General features: G+C 47.4%; 1 protein-coding gene across 1 annotated transcript in view; it reads right to left on the reverse strand.

Moving 5' to 3' along the window:
• Positions 1 to 15,007, reverse strand: part of LOC122919725 (HAUS augmin-like complex subunit 3) — a 45,770-nt gene extending 30,763 nt beyond the window's left edge. Inside the window, exon 1 of the mRNA XM_044268910.1 lies at positions 14,913 to 15,007. The gene's annotated coding sequence lies outside the window, so the exon portion shown is untranslated. The remainder of the gene's footprint in view (positions 1 to 14,912) is intronic.
• Between the last annotated feature and the right edge of the window lie 3,062 nt (positions 15,008 to 18,069).

Raw genomic sequence — 18,069 nt, forward strand, 5'->3', positions numbered from 1 at the left:
GAATATACGAATTTGTGAATATATGACGAATATTCTACCAAATATTTGCGAAATATCACAAATTCGAATATGACCCTGCTGCTCATCACTACTGCTAAACTGTGGGTCATTCATGTATGAGTCTGATAATATATAGTTTTACCTTAAAGTAATAATAAGACGTTCTTCAGGTGACACACTCGCATGTTGGTGTCCTGGAAAGTCAAGGCAAGCCTCAACTCCCCCAACCGCCGTTCAAATGTAGCCACCGACATGTGCACAGAGCTCTGAGTACAAGCCAACAAAGAGACCTTTGCTGGCCCGCTGCGAAATGATAGGGTGCACCCACATACTCTTCCTCCGCGGTTTCTCCTCAATCATTTCTGGCGGTAGACTAGCCAGTGCAAGAAGACATGGTCAGTGGATGACACAGTGAAAGTGGACATCCTGCAAAGGGAAATCCAATCACCAAACACACACACACGCCAAACGAACAAAACCTCTCCAAACAAATGGAGCTGTCCAAAAAACCAAGGCATGCTGGGGGTATTTATATGTGTTTGCAGTAACAGGTGAATGTAGAGGATGGATCAGTTTGTTTTTTTCACGTGTGTGAAAAACGCATGCATTCAGCATTTCAAACACTCAGGAAAAATGCAATAACGCAACGCAATCGCATGCAAAACTGACAGCAATCGCAAGCAAAATCGCACGATTTTCCCTGAATGCACCCTGAACGCATCCAGACAAAATGCGTGATGCCTGTGTGAAAGAGGCCTAAGGGTTTGGCCCAAAATGTAATCAGTTACTTGACACAGTGGTCCCACACTACCACTGATCTGTCTTGATCTGTAATGAATGCAGCCCCTATTTCAAGAAAAGCATCACAGTGTACTGTGTAACATGAGAAAATAATGAATACTGTTATATTACAGTACTGCATATGAACAGCAGAGGGCAGTGTTGTGTCATCATTTCCCAACTTAATTATTAATACAGTTACAATACTAATTGGTACCAGGATGATCATTGTAAGGCTACTTTCACACTCGCGTTTGGTGCGGATCCATCATGGATCTGCACAGACTGATCCGTTCAGATAATACAAACGTCTGCATCCGTTCAGAATGGATCAGTTTGTATTATCTGTAACATTGCCAAAACGGATCCGTTTGAACACCATTGAAAGTCAATGGAGGACGGATCAGTTTTCTATTGTGCCAGATTGTGTCATAGAAAACGGATCCGTCCCCATTGACTTACATTGTGTGTCAGAACGGATCCGTTTGGCTGCAGGCAGCGTTTGGTTTTCCGCCTCCAAAGTGGAATGGAGGCTGAAAGGAGGCAAACTGATGCATTCTGAGCGGATCCTTTTCCATTCAGAATGCATTAGGGCCAAACTAATCCGTTTTGGACCGCGTGTGAGAGGCCTGAACGGACCTCATAAACGGAAAGCCAAATCGCCAGTGTGAAAGTAGCCTAAGTTGAACCCATTGTAAATAAAAGGGGTTGTGCGAGAATGGGGGGCTTTTTGGCACCCCCCTCCCACTAGCCAGACCTGTAAAGGGAAGCTTACTTATCTGCTTCTCATTCCTCGCTCCCCGTTCGTTCTCCTTCCGGCCTGTGATGCTACGCTGGGTTTCCTCATTAAAAACAATTGGTTTGATGCCACCTGCAGCCAGTCGCTGGCTGCAGCCATGACTGGCTCTCCTTGGTCACATGACTCAAGGGTTTCCAGTCACTGCCGCGGCCAATGATTGGCTGCAGGTGGCATCAATCAAGATGCTTTCAGTGAGACTGCCGGGAAACCCAGCCCAAACCAGGGCAAGCAAACATAACTCCCTCCCCGACTAGGAAATCAACACAGGACTACCATCTTGTTGGGTGGTGATCGGCCATAGCTTTATTTTATTTCTCTTATAACACAAAAAAAAACTAGCTTTGAACTGCTCGAACCATCCACCAACAGGAGGAGTATTCTGGCCGCTGGACTCCCAGCGGGCTAGTCCGCCATTTTTTCTTCACCCCATACTCTTGCTTGTGTTCATACCGCCACGGGGGAGCCCTTTGTACTCCTACACTGGGCTCCGACCACCACCACCACCCAACATAAACATAGCTTGCTCAACCCCATCCTGTAAACCAGATAGGAAAACGTCAAGGCCAATGTCGGATAAATGGACACCGTCTGGACGCATCAAAGCCCTGTTATCCCCCTCCAATTGATGGTGGCGCACCGCTATACCTGACCGGGGCCGGCTAAAACGTGAAATCCTGGCGTTCACTGTCCTGCAGAATTTTTCCATTGCCTCAGAATCCCAAGCACCATGCTGGATAACGCGTGGAATGATCTCCGACCAAACCAGAAACCATTTCAGGGAAAAGGGAAGCGAAACGCTCCATGATTGCTCACATAAGAGTCATGAGCTCTGTCCGCCTGAAGGTGCAGAGATCATACGCCCTGGCATGAATTACCAGAATAACCGGCCCGACAGAGGACCGTCTAATGTCAACAACCTCGGGGAGGACTTGGGACCAACAGAGCCCACGGATGCCAGAACACATCCACCTCACAGAAACCTAAAGTACGACCACCCGGTCTGCAGTCTGCTCTCTGGGCCGCCCAAAAAACATAAGAATGGCCGACGATCCAGACTGACGGACGGAGAGCACCTATAAGGGACATATAAGATAGGAAAAGCAAGTGGGAGGTCGTTAGAAGTCAAGTGAAGCAGGAGGAATATATATATTTTTGAATAACAAGTCTGTCACAAAACAAGAAGAACGCCATCCACCGATTCTAAATAAATGCATACCAAACAAACGAGGGTCATAGCCTACCTGGCGCAAGCATCTCTTAAAGAGGGAATCAAACTGAAACTTGGTAAGGGGGAGAGATCCTGGTGGACCAAAAAATTACAACCGCCTGGGCGTACCTTTTGGTATTCGGTGACCAAGCGTACAGGGCACGCGGGGCCCGGGACCTGATGCAGGGGGATCCATGCACCCCTGCCAAAAATGTCAGTTTTGGAGTGACGAGTTCGGAACCATTGCCCAGTACTATATCAGTAGAAAGGAGACCCCTGGCTTGTTGCGGGAAGGGGGCAACAATTCGCCAACCCGGAGTGCGCCAATAAAGGAAAGGCTGAAGCCAGTTGCTAACAGGGCAGCCTCAAAAGAGGAACTACAAACCGCCGTGCAAGCGGAAACTAACCTACAGAGCAGCTGGTAAGAGACTGGCATTCAGTGCGGATATATTCCTTGCGCCAACCTCCAAAGGCCTGGGTAATTAAAAAGGTAAATGCCTAATTTTTGGGGCCTGTACTCCACTGGCCTACAGTAAGATTGTTATCCAGGGACCGCCTAATAAACCTCCAGCCACATAATCACTTGTTCTTTTCTGTCAGGTGAATGCCTAATTTTTGGGGCCTGTACTCCCGTGGCCTAAAATTTTATATTTCTAGGCTCCAGCAGGGCACTTTAAAATGCATAAAAATGGCCCCTGATTAAAATACATATTTTTTGTGTGAAATTTTGCCATTGATCCCCCTCTGGTATGTCACTGTCCATGTTGTGGGACTTTTTGTGCACTTCTAGTAAGTATTTGGTGGCTCCAAATATTACCTGAAGGTTTTTCAGGTTCGCCTGCCAATAAAGTGAATAGGGCCCGCCACTAACATGTGGGTCGCGAACATTTGATCGCGAATGCGCGTTTGCGAAATGTCCCGGCCAATGTTAGTCCATCACTATTCAGCAGTAAGGTTAGAGGTGCCAGGGACATGGCGAGCCCTGAAGAATATGTTATGCTGCAGACACCGCAACACTAAATGGCAGAAGAGGCTGAGCACAGGCAAGGAAGTAGACGACAAACTATTAATACAATGAACAATGCTCAAGTTATCTGTCCAAAAGCAAACATGATGGTCAGCCAACCAAGGGCCCCAAAGCTCAACCGCTACGATAATTGGAAAGAGTTCCAATAACGTCAGATTTTTGCAAAAAAACCAAAGAGGGCCAAGACTCAGGCGAAGTGCACCAGTTAGAGCCAAAAATGGCTCCAAAACCGCAAGACCCCGAGGCATCTGTAAACAAAAAAAGCTCCAAATTGGTGCATTCACCCGCCATGAAGCAAGTATGGCCATTGTAGGAGGAAAGGAAAACCTGCCATACCCGTAAATCCGCTTTCAAGGAGCTAGTAATGCGAATATTGTGACAGGAGAAAGTGGCCCCGCGGGTGGCGAACCCAAGAAGGCATTGGACCTGGAGGAGGGTGGCTTTCTGAATTGATAAAAAGCCTTGAATTAAATGTAGCAATCTGTAAAGTTTGTCAGTGGGCAGGCAGAAAACCATTTCGACGGAATCGATCTCTATGCCCATGTAACCTGGCCTTCAGTTTTTTCTGGTGCTATTGGGACCCCGAAACGTTGCATAAGATATAGAAAGGTGTTTCATAGGAATCGGCAACCCTCCCCTTCCCCCGGGGCAATAAACAAAAAATCATCTAAATAATAGATAATGGAACGGGAACCAGTTTCATAACGCACAACCCGCTCAAGAAAGGAACTGAACATTTCCAAATAATGGCAAGATATAGAGCAGCCCATAGGAAGGCAGGTATGATAATAATACAGAGACCGTCCACACAACAGCCCAGCAGATGGTAGCAATCTGGGTGAACCTGGAGGAGGCGGAAAGCCGATTCGATATCGGATTTTGCAAGAAGGGCATCGCGGCCTACATCCCTGACCAGGGCAACAACCCTGTCAAAAGAGACATAGGAGACCGAGGCGTCTTCCGGAGGGATAGCATCATTAACTGAAGTGCCCTTTGGGTGGGAAAGGTGGTGAAATAAGACAGAACTTGCCCGGTTTCTTCTTGGGGACTACACCCAGGGTGGAAATCTGTAGGTTATCGAATGGCAGGGAAACAAAGAGGCCCTCAATCCTACCCATAGAAACTTCTTTGAACACCTTATCCCGGAGCACCGGAGGGCCGACTTGAGGTTGTCAGCAAAAAGGGGATCTCTGCTAAGGAGAAAAGAAATATAAAACCCGAACGTAAAACCAAAATGCAGCTGAGCAGAAGCATGTTTATTGGGGTACAGATCTAACCAAGGCGCCATCGCGGCTACGGTCACAGGCGTCCTTAGGGTCACCGTGGGAGGGGGGCTTGAGTGTTTTGACTTGGGGACGTGGGCATATAGCGGCAGTGGGCCTCCGCAAGTAGAACACTCATGTTTATACTTGCAAAGTCCAGCGAATCTGCATAGTCCTTTGTTAAATAGCCAACATGCCCCCGGGTGTCGCATGGCCACTGGTCCCTGGGAGGACAAGACACCAATTAGGGGCCGCACTGGGAAAGGAAGGTCTTTGTGACACCCTTAACCGCAGCCACACCAGTATCTGGCTGGAGGGCCAGGCGGCGACGGAATTCCTAGTCATATCTTCACCAAGTGGATCCGCCATGGGATTTGTAAGGACTATAAATAGTGTCTTGGTATACAAAAAGCTCAGAGCAGCGTTCAGGATGCCGCTGACCCATACAGAAAACGCTTGGAGCCAGTTTTTCATTGTCTTAGCGACTTGAGGGAGCCGTTCGTATGGTTTATCCACCAGGCGGCGCTCTTTGTCTACCGTATGCTGGTCAACGGTTACTAAAGACCAAATGTCTACATATTGGTTGGCCCATAGTTGGGCAGACACCACAAGAAATAGAATCCCTGTGAATGCACGCCTGAACTGGGGGGAGGGTTTCTTAGTAGGAGGAGGAAATAGAAGGTTGTGAAGAAGCAGGCTGCAATTTTTCAAGGATGGCCTTAAGGGCCGCGGCAACCCCTTGTCCCTACCCCCAAGCACCCATGTATAGAAACTCACCGCCAAATGAAGTCATATGAGGTACCGGAGCCGAATCTTGCCGCGGAGGTTGGGAAACCAGACTAGATGCCCTGGAGAGTTGAGTAGGCTCCCGCCTCTTACGTTTTGAATGTGATCCCGGACCAGACTCCATGGATGCGCCCGACAAAACGTCCAATGACTGACTGCAGGATAAAGGGGCAGGGCCTGAGCGCATCGCCGAGATGGCCGTTCCTCCGTTAATGGGGAGGCCACGGGAGCAGAGCGTGCTGTGGACGAGGTGCCGACCAGGCACGGGGGACTATGTCCCAAGTGTGTGGGGAGGGGGGGCAGGTGCGACGAGAGGACCGCCGGCCCCCCACTGCAGGAAAAACTGGAGGGCCCTGCGGGGCACGAGAAGGGAGCGTGGAAGAGGGAGCTTGAGGAGGAGGGATGGCAGGCACATTCAGCAGCAAATGCAGCCAGCCATTCTCCTCCAACTGTATGCGCGCCAGGAGAGCCGACATCAGTGGGTCACCTGCAGACATCTTGGACCAGGTACATGACTAACAGCCGATGGCCATCCAAGAGGAAAAAGGAGCAAGGGGGAGGCACGTTTAAACTGTGGGGACTGGCTCTCTGAGCACATGGAGGGAAAGGGAGGGAGCAGCGGAAAGCACAGTAGTTAACCCTGCGCTGCTGGACAACAGCCTGGTGCTTGCACAGACCACTGAAGCAGTACAGCCTCTTTAGAAGGACAACAGGGGGGGAGGCAAACAAAGCCAAAAAGAAGGGGGGGAAGGGAATCCCAGTAGTTCCCGACCCCCCATCCTTATACAGTCGAGGGGTCGTCAGGCAGACTATCAGAGTATTACAGGCTGGGAGAAGGAGCAAGGCCCAGCTCCGAGAAGCAGGTAAATAATACTTTACAAGTCTGGCCAAGTATGAGAGTTTCCCCCCTCCTTCCCCGTCTTTTATAATTTTACAACCCCTTTAAGTCCATAACTCTATTAGTTCCAAAGTCCTCATGTCATCCCAAGATAACAGAAGATTCAAAGGGGTATACCGGCTGTTAGGGGATAACTATTAGATTGGAGGGGGTCCTACCCTCACCAACCATGAGAAGGGGGCCCCGTATCTCCTGCAGCCCCTTGAAATGAACGTAGCAGGTGGTCCTACGTGCGCGGCCGCGCCATTAAATTTCTATGACTGTTCTGGAACCAAATCCTTCATTAATTTTCAGACCTCCTAATATTCAGTTGGCAACCTGCTACTACTGTCAGACTTTTCTGATGTGGACATGTCCCTCCCAGTAATACATGCTCAATGTGAGATATGTTTGACCAGGATGCTGCAGTCTTCACTAGCTCTCATTTATTAACACAGCTACATTACTCGGCAGATTTCTCCTTCTACAGCTCCTGAAGAATCTCCTCTCACTTGTGCTAACAGAGCTATTTTTGGAAGGATGGTGCGCTGTGCAGAATACTCTTTCAGTGTCCCTTTACAATCCAGTGGCAGGTGCAATTACAGGTTGCGCATAGTTAAGAACAGCCAGTAACCTCTGTACAGTTTGCTGTGGGTGCTTTGCTTTCTCTCTATCCTTGTACATAGGGTCAAAATTCCGGAACACTTGCCATTGAAATGCATTAATGCCCAATCCGGCACCAAGTGTTCCGCCAAAACGGATCCAGTTTTCCGGTCTGCGCATGCACAGACCTTTAAAAATGAAAAAATAAATAAATACCGGATCCGGTTTTACGGATGACACCAGAGAGACGGATCCGGTGTTTCAATGCATTTGTTAGACGGATCCACATCCGGATCGGTCTACAAATGCAATCCGTTTGCACGCGGATTTCCGGATCCGGCAGGCAGTTCCGGCGACGGAACTGCCTGCCGGATCTTCACAATGCAAGTGTGAAAGTACCCTTATACTGCTGTCATCGCAATTCATACAGTTTCCTTCTTCTTTGTGTGGTGCCAAATCAATTAGAAGTATAAGTATGTGCATGCCATACAGCTTTCATAATGAGACCAGGCACACTACGTGGTTTCATGGGAAAGTACTTCCTCATTCCCCTGAGAAAGACCCCTGTTTATTTAAAAATACATTCACATATATAGCAGACATGACATCACAAAAGGGGTGTTCCTTAAGAAGAGACGATTGGCTCCTTAACCTGATAGGAGTAGTTTCAGCAATTTCAACTCTGATTTTATAGGTAGATTTGAACACTGCAATGTAATCCCCATTTTCCCCCTCCTCTATTGACCTTAAACAAAAGAATGCACACATGGCTCAAACATCTGGTTTGCGGCCATCTTGTGGACAAAAATGTGTACTACAGAATGTTCACACCACATACACATCTCTCACACTGCCAAAATAATAAAGTGTACAATGTAAAAATAACAATAGTATTGTAGGGATTTGCTTCGGTAGGCAGGGTAAGCGGACGCAATACAGAGGCAAGACCACGGTTGAAAAGCAAAAGTTCAGTGTTTATTCAAACAAACAGGCAGAAAAGAAAAACAATACTTTGCAGGGTCCTGGTGTTAATTCACACAGCAAGAGTCCACAGAACAAAACATGTCACCTGGCAGTTCACAGCAGGCTTTAGGTTGCCTGACTCCCAGCATGCGGCTCTCATGCAACTCTCAGCCCTGCAGCATGACGGAACTCCTGAGCTCCCAAACACAGAGCATCCACAGCTCCACTATCACCTGGAGGATCATTCCACACCCAGCTGAGCTGCTGGCTGGGTTTTTAAATCCCAGCCCAAAACCTGGCCTGGAACATGGGGAACAGCCACCCACCCTGCTCTTTGGCTGCTCCCAATAAGAACCGGCCCGGATCGGCTTTACAGCCTCACTAAGTAAGAACAGTGTCAGCGAGCACTAGCTGCCGCTGACACACAAAATTACCGGTTCCTATCTCATTGAGGCCAGGAAGCTCGGTGACACGTACCTTCCTACAATGACGGACCCTTGCGCCTTCCTACATACCCCTTCCCTTTTTTCAACCCTGAGGGGGTGAACACACGCCAGTGTACTCAGGACAGGGCATCCGCGTTTCCGTGTAACCGGCCTGCCCTGTGTTCTACTGTAAACTTAAAGTTTTGTAGAGACAAGAACAACCTGGTGACCCGAGCATTCCTGTCTTTGGCCTGGCTCATCCACTTGTGAGGGGAGTGGTCGATCACCAGGCGGAACTTGCTCGCCAAAAGATAATAGCGGAGAGACTCGAGTGCCCAATGCCATACCCAAGGTATTTAGTCTCCTCTAACCCTATCGCACATTTCTTTGGGTTAGCTGTTAGTCCCACCTTTTGAAGGGAGTCCACTACGGCCTGTACTTTGGGCAGGTGACTTTCCCAATCAGTACTGTGAATGACAATATCATCCAGGTAAGCCAAAGCGTACCACCGATGGGGACGAAGCACAATGTCCATTAGATGTTGAAAAGTGGTGGGGGCGCCATGCAGGCCAAAGGGTAACACCTTATATTGGCACAGTCCCTCTGGTGTAACAAAGGCAGTTTTCTCTTTGGTGGCCTCTGTCAAGGGTACCTGCCAGTACCCTTTGGTGAGGTCCAAAACAGAAAAATACCTGGCTTGGCCTAACCTCTCAATAAGTTCATCTACCCGAGGCATGGCATATGAATCGAACTTAGATATTTAGTTTAATTTCCAAAAATCGTAAAAAAAAAATTGTAACGTCCCATCTGGTTTGGGAATTAAGACTATAGGACCCACCTCACTTTTAGATTCCTCAATGATGTCAAGCCGCAACATGAGCTGCACTTCCTCCGAGATGGATTTTCACCGAGCCTCGGGTACCCGGTATGGCTTTAACCGGACTTTTGCCTCAGGCTCAGTGACAATGTCATGTTGGATTACGGAAGTGCGTCCAGGGAGGTCTGAGAACACATCTGTGTTCTGACTAACGAACTCCCTGGTTTCCTGAGCCTTTTCACAGGAGAGGCTGTCAGCAATTTTTATTGTGGCAACCGCTTCCTTTGCATCAGACAGAGGAGCCGGACCTCTTGCCCTAGAAAGCCCGGCCACGGGCTGCCTTCCGTACAGGTTTCCCTATCCTTCCAAGGTTTTAGTAAATTAACATGGTAAACCTGCTTCGGCTTTCGCCGCCCCAGCTGGTGTACCTTGTAATTTATCTCTCCAATTTTTTCACATACCTCGTGGGGCCCCTGCCAAATGGCTCGGAACTTACTGTCCACAGTCGGCACCAGAACCAAAAAGCGATCACTCGGGTTAAAGATCCGGAGCCGAGCCTGCCGATTATAGATCCGACTCTGAGCTCGCTGAGCAGCCTCCATATACTCCCTGACAAGAGGCACAACGGTCTCTATCCGCTGTTGCATCTTGGTAACATATTCAAGGGCGCTTTTATGCGGAGTGGGTTGTTGTTCCCACGCCTCTTTGGCTACGTCCAACAAGCCACGAGGATGTCTGCCATATAGCAATTCGAAGGGCGAGAACCCAGTAGAGGCCTGGGGCACCTCTCACTACAAAAAACTGCAGAAAATTTCTTCTGGGGAGTTTCTTATATAGTAAGGGGTAGGCAACTTTCCTATTGGTTGCTAGGGATGTTGCTAAGCTCTGACAAAGATATTGCAGCCTTCTCATTGGCCCACAAGCAAGAAGCAGTAATACTGATGGAAAAAAAACTTGAATATTCGCTATTATGAATATTTAAAATATTTTGCCTAGTGTGCCTGGTCTCACATTTTTTTAAAATTGACAACTATATTCAAAATTTTCGCGAATTCTCGAAGTGCCCATATTCGCGAGAAAAATTTGCTATTAGAATATTCGCAATCAACACTATTCTGCGTTTTGCAAAGAAAACTAAACCAAACACAATGACCGTGATGACGAGGATGACGGCCCCAATAGATGGATCAGAAGGAGCGCTGTTTAGGTTTTCAAAATCTCTTGTCCCTGAATACAGAAAACACAGAAAGTTTTAATACTGTGTCAGATTCAACACCATTTACAGTGGATCACTATGATTATGGCAATATCAATTTTATAATTGTTTGTTTTCTTATTTTTTCACAAAAAACATTTTTTTTAAATCATATCTTGTGTATCATCATATTCTGACAGCCGACGGTGGTGTGTGAGAGCGTAGCATACACTGTAGATGTTATTGGTACATTAAAATAAAATTTACGACGTTCATCATATAGCATAAATAATATCTTATACTTATTCTGTGGATCAGTGCAACACTAAATTTATATCGTTTTTTATGTTTTACTACATGTAAACAAAAAAAATATATATATATTTTGTGTCGCCATGATTAATTCAAGAGCCATAACTTTTTTTTTTTTTCTTTTCTCTCGATGGAGCTGGGTGCATTTTTCTTTTTTGTGGCGCAAGCTGTAGATTTTATTGTTATACCGTATATAATTGTAGGATCTTTTTTTTATTCAATTTTTTTTTGGGGAGGCAGAATTAAAGAAAACCTGAGGAATCAATGACTCTAAGGTAAATGTAGATCATGGAAAGGGGCTAAGGTCATTATAAATCAATCAGTATACCGATTACCCGTCGCTCAATCCATTGAACAGAAATTGACAATTGGAAAACAAAAAATCACTCTCACAAAGAAACAGCCACAGTTTCTAGGCCAATGTCCATGAAAGTTGACAACAGTGTTGTGAAGAAACACCATCAAGACAACACCATGAATTGGAAACTGAAATGTCACGACCTCATGAAAACTAAAGGTGTGATGGAGATGAATAAAACACGACTATGCTGCATTGTCCCTGAACACTAATGAGCTGAGCACTTGCCGATTTTATTTCTTGCGATTTTTTTATTGAGTACTCTTAGATGACCTTCAGCTCTTCAGGTGGCCAAACACATTAGACAGAAGAAAGTTGATGGTTGGACAGCAGTTGAACAACCGTTTTGCAGACGCCGCCGTACACATTTTAGTCTGTATTGGTAGCTCTAATTGTTCACACTGGCCTAACACATTCAATGAAACCAGGTGATGGACAAAAGATCTTTCTAGGAATGTTCTTTCCAAGAAAAATTGTTTGTCCACAAATGATCCTTCTGGAAGGCCTCATGCACATGGCTGTTGTTTGCCTGTGCCTGCGCTGCGGACCGAAAATTGTCGTCCACAATGCACTAGCACCAACCATGTGCCTGCCGTATGCAGACGCGGACCCATTTCCTTGAATGGGGTCGGTGATCTGCATCTGAGGATCCGCTCCGCAAGGAAATATAGTGCATGCACTACTTTTTTGCAGTGCAGAGGTACTTACAGAAAACCAATGTAAGCACTCCATAGTGCTTCCATGGGGTTCTGTGCCTCTGCAAAAACAGCCGGTGCCTCAGGGGTCAAGTCCTGGGAAAAAAAGTGTGGGAACTCACCCAAGATCCACTGCAAACCCCCCCCCCCCCAAAAAAAAAATATATTTCGCTGAAAATTCAGTGCAACATTTATTGTAAAGTGCCAGTTTACACAAACAACTGCAAAATTAACCATCTGCCACCCGCCCGTGGCCTGCTGCCTCCCTTGGCCGTCCTCACCCAGCTCTGAATCCTCCTTCTGCAAATGGCAGGGGAAGGAGCCGGAGCATCTCCTCTCCTACATAGCACCTCATACCTCTTACATCCCGTGATGTCACCTTTGTTGTAGACGTTCTCTTTCCTCATCTTCTCCATTCAGACCAGACCGCCATGATGATTCTTCAGCCATCTCCCGTCTCTGCAGAGATTGACAAACAGACATTCGTTTCCCACATTTCCATAATCTTCACATCTTCTGAACACCCTTTCCTGCCACCCCAATACTATACTACAGAAACAGTCCCCCTGGAAATACTTCTACCAGATAGTGCCCCCAATACTGTGCCCGCTGTGCCCCCAATACTATACTGCAGAAACAGTCCCCCTGGAAATACTGCTACCACACAGATAGTGCCCCCTTCAACAATTATTGGCACACAGTGCTCTAAAAATAACTGCGCCCAGACACTAATAGTATAAAGATAATGTCCCCCAAAAATAATTGTGCTAAGCTGATACTATGCCAGGGTGCCCCCCAAAGTAACAGTGCTTCCCAAAATCCCACCAATAGAAATAATTCTCTGCCAGAGCACACTTAGTAGTAATAATGCCCCTATAGTGCCTATACTAGTAATCATGTTCCTCATAGCCCCCAGTAGTAGTAAAGCTCCCCATAATACCCCCTAGTAGTAATAATTTTCCCTATAATATGACCGTACATGAAATACCCCCGCTTAGTGCCCACAGTTGAGCTAATGTCCCCATAATGTATGCCAGTATTATAAAATACCCCTATATAGTGCCCCAGTAAATGCCCACATAGTGCTCCTCTCCCCCTTCCCCATAGTGTCCCCCATAATATACCAGTAAAAAATGCCCCTTCTTAGTGCCACTATATGCCCCAATAGTGCTCCACTCCCCCATAGTGCCGCTCTCCCCTATAGTGCCTCCCATAATGTGCCAGTAAAAAATGCCCCCTTAGTGCCACCAAATGCCATAGTGCCCCCCATAATGTGCCAATAAAAAAGGCCCCTTTAGAGCCCCCACTTCCCCATAGTGCCCCAAAATAATGCCCCTATAGTGACACCAGATGCCCCATGGTGCCTCTCACCCCTATAGTGCCCCCATATTGTGCCAATAATTTAAAAAAGCCCCTTTAGAGCCCCCAGATACCCCCATAGTGCTCCTCTCCCCCATGGTGCCCCCCCATAATGTGCCAGTAAGAAATGCCCCCATAGTGCCAGCTCCCCCCCCATAGTGACAGCTCCCCCCATAGTGACAGCTCCCCCCATAGTGTCAGCTCCCCCCATAGTGCCAGCCTCCCCCCATAGTGCCAGCCCCCCCATAGTGCCAGCCTCCCCCATAGTGCCAGCCCTCTTCCCCTATAGTGCCAGTACCCCCCATAGTGCCAGCCCTCTTCCCCCCATAGTGCCAGATCCCTCCATAGTGCCAGCCCTCTTCCCCCCATAGTGCCAGTCCCCCCCGTTGTGCCAGTCCCCCCCATAGTGCCAGTCCCCCCATAGTGCCAGCTTCCTCTATAGTGCCAGCCCTCTTCCCCCCCATAGTGCCAGCTCCCTCCATAGTGCCAGCCCTCTTCCCCCCATAGTGCCAGCTCCCTCCATAGTGCCAGCTCCCCCCTCTAAGAAAAAACACTAATACTTACCATCATCAGCAGCGATGCAGGCCTCTTCCGGCCTGTGTCCCTGCTGTGTACTTCCCGGCTCAGGCAGCGCGATGATGATGACGTCATCGCGCTGCCTACGCCGGCCTCTGATAGGCTGCCGGCCTAGTAGTGCCGGCAGCCTATCAGAGGAACAGGAAAGGGACACACCTCCCTGCCCTGCTCCTCCGCAGTCTTCTGTTTGTATCGCTGTCCTGAGGACAGCGATATAAACAGAAACAGATCACCATGGAGATGAGCGCTTCCACAATGGAAGGAAGCGCTCATCTCAGTGCCTGCCCTGCCGCCGCCGCACACTGCCTGCCGCCGCACACTGCCTGCCGCCGCCGCACACTGATGAAAGGGAACGGCGTTCCTGCCATGAAAAAAGTGCAGGAACGCCGTTCCCACGCATTCCCCCTCGACTCGACCCCTGCGGTGCCTGTATATTGCGGACCCGTTGTTTGTTGGCCACAATCCGGGCACCGGCCAACAACAGCCGTGTGCATGAAGCCTAAGTGAAAGATATTTCGTTTGACTATTGGATAAAAATTTAATTCATGGCCAACTTCTTTTCAGATGATGGTAGTCTGTCATCCATTGGCTAAAATAATCATTCTTTGTCAAAATGTATCCAACACATAATTGTTTTGGTGACAATTATCCTTTTTGATCAACTTAAGATTGTGTATGGGTACCTGTATAACCTTTTATGGACCATGACCTACAAACTATGGCAGAATTTATATTTGATTTTTTTTTATTAATGTTTTTTGTAGTTTTGTTTGCCAGATTCTAATCTGTGGAGTAAGCACTGGATAATCAATATTATAACTTGAAGATCATACTCTAATTTTGGTATGTAACAGCCGTTCATTCCACTTACTCCAATCCTGTGTGAAATTCAGCAGCATACTACTGTGGTTGACCTTGCAGGTATAAACATCATCAGCCAGAGACGTGACATTGAAAGATAAGGAGGTCAGATATGTCATGTCAGGAAGTGGCAGGGTCAACCTTTCCATCATCTTCTCCGATATGTGGTGTCCATTCATGTACCACATTATGAAGATGTCCTTGGGGTAATGTCCATATGCTCGGCAGTAGAGCCTAACTCCAGCATTGCCTACAGGAATGTGCGTCACTTTCACAACTGGAACTTTTATTAGGAGGAAAGACAAGAGTTAAAGACATGAATATGACATCATTTGTTAAAGGGAATGTATTGCAAGAAAATTATTTATTGTTATTTAGGTTTAATATACAGTACAGATCAAAAGTTTGGACACACCTTCTCATTCAAAGAGTTTTCTTTATTTTCATGACTATGAAAATTGTAGATTCACACTGAAGGCATCAAAACTATGAATTAACACACGTGGAATTATATACATAACAAAAAAGTGTGAAACAACTGAAAATATGTCATATTCTAGGTTCTTCAAAGTAGCCACCTTTTGCTTTGATTACTGCTTTGCACACTCTTGGCATTCTCTTGATGAGCTTCAAGAGGTAGTCGCCTGAAATGGTCTTCACTTCACAGGTGTGCCCTGTCAGGTTTAATAAGTGCGATTTCTTGCCTTATAAATGGGGTTGGGACCATCAGTTGCGTTGTGGAGAAGTCAGGTGGATACACAGCTGATAGTGCAGTGTCCCAGGGGGTCAGTAGTGTAGGCTGGGCTTTGTAGTGCAGATTGACCACTAACCTGGGATCCACTGTCGTCTTCAAATCGGGGCGAATGCTGGAACAGGCAGGTAGTTAAAGAGTTCGTGACGCCAGTGTCAATTAAACGGTGACACGCCGTGTATGATGTTATAAAAGAATGAAGCAAGCATAGGGTAGCCAACAAAAACTGGAACTTTACTGAATATCAGTGAATACAGCTGGTTCTTGGGAGTACAGAATGGCCGGTCTTAGCAAGGCATTATACAGAGTGTTGATTACAGGAGATGCAGTACAGGCGGTTTGCACACTATTCCTGACTGGTCCTGCTACATGTGACTTTCTCTCCAAGGTCTAATGCCCTATAGCTGGCGTACCCTTGAAGCTGTCTTTATATAGTACCTCCTCTGTTGTCTTGAGTACCTCTTGCTTTATCTGATCGGCCTCTGTGGTATTCTTTGTCTTCAGGCTGTTTAGCTATGCCCTTCTGACATCTATGCATAAGGACTCAGGAGGGGAACCCTCTCTGTACTGAGTCTGGAAACTTCTACCCTTCTGAGCTAGGCCCTAGCCTATTTATACTGAGCTGGGGGCTCCCTCTGCTGGCTGTTATAAGGATTGCCGGTAACCGGCCTGACTGGCTTAAAGGGAACTACACACTCAAATCTAGCAGTGTCGGGTAGCCTACCCGTATGCTGCACACCCCCAGACTTTAACGTGAGTAAGGCCTCGTACTCACACACATGCTTGAACCAACATAAGCTGCTGCATAATTTAAACATTGCATTATAAATATAATAAACAACTATTTCACACAAAAATATAACATTTGCAATAAATGACGCAAGAAAAAGGGGCGTCTTCTTTCTTCTTAGACACGGCCGCTGACCTGGCACAGCGGACTTAAGGTGAACCAGGTTAGTCTATTTTTTCCTTGACTGAAGTATAATAAGGAACTACACAGGGTTTCCCCGTGGGTATAGAACAGGCAAGGGCTCTCGTGGAGGAGTCCATTCTTGCGTACAAACGTCAAGCAGGCTATTTCTATTAACAACTGTTCGGGGGGAGACACCACCAGCATAGTCAAAGTCTCCTAAATGGACTGGCGGACGTCCCCTGGTTATCCGGGTGGACCTTCTCAACACAGGGGTCTCCTCTTCCCTTAGCAACGAGGTAGAAGAGAGAGGAGCAACAGGAGGATCTCCATCCGTGAGACCTTGGTCAGGAACAACTGGAACAACAGGAACAACAGGATCCACTAGAGGGGGAGCTGGATCCGGGGCATCTTGAACCGGCTCTTCTGGAAGTGAAGGTACAGTAGGTGCCGGAGCGGGCACCAACAAGTTCAACCATGGTGTCAGAAGCCAATGCATGGGATCAGCGTCATACCTTAGATCACGGACAGCCTGCATAGGATCCTCGGGCCGTATTGATGACTCTGACACAGGGGGTTCAGAGATAGAACTCTCGGCACTGGGTTCTGGTGTCAGGCAGAGCTTTAACCGGTTTCGGTGTACAATTTGGGATCCCCTGCCTTCCCGGGTGATCTCATAAGTGTGAGTTCCAACATTTGGGATTGCAGTGACAACATAGGGACTTTGTTCCCATTTACTGTCCAGTTTACTGGTGCGGCGGTTATTTTTTAACCATACCACAGCCCCTATTGTCAAGGGTTCTGCATGGGCTGCTTGGTCATAGTCTCTCTGCTGCCGGTCTCTAGCATAGTCCATACGTTCCTGAACAATAGCTTGGGCCGTATTCAATCGCCTTTGGTGTTCAGCAACCCAGTCGGTATTAGGTAATGGGTTGATGCAATCAGGTACGAGTACGTCCAAGGAGTGGTCAGCAGGCAATAACCCTTGGCGCCCAAACATCAAATAGAAGGGGGTATACCCGGTGGAACAGTGTATGGTATGATTGTATGTGAACATGAGCTGTGGCAACAGATTAGGCCAATCTCCCCGGGTTTCAGGAGGCACGGTCCTCAGCATCTCTATCAAGGTCTGATTCATTTTTTCACACAATCCATTACCTTGCGGATGGTAGGCCGTCGTCCGGATCTTCTTACAGTTGTGCAGGCGGCACAGTTCATGGAACAGATGGGACTCAAAAGCAGGACCTTGATCGGTGAGGATCTTTTCTGGACAACCGTAGGGCAGGAGGAAGTGTTTCCAGAATAGTTCGGCTGTAGTCTTGGCCGTCTGGTCTCTCACAGGCACCGCTACAACAAACTTAGTGAAATGGTCAATAATAGTCATAGCGTACACATACCCTGAGCGACTAGGTTCCAGCTTCACATGGTCGATGGCGACAAGTTCAAGAGGACGAGTACTTACAATGGGTCTCAGTGGTGCCCTCTGATCATGGTGTTCACCTCGTT

Source organism: Bufo gargarizans, chromosome 9 (assembly GCF_014858855.1).
Source record: "Bufo gargarizans isolate SCDJY-AF-19 chromosome 9, ASM1485885v1, whole genome shotgun sequence".
NCBI classification, from domain to species: domain Eukaryota; kingdom Metazoa; phylum Chordata; class Amphibia; order Anura; family Bufonidae; genus Bufo; species Bufo gargarizans.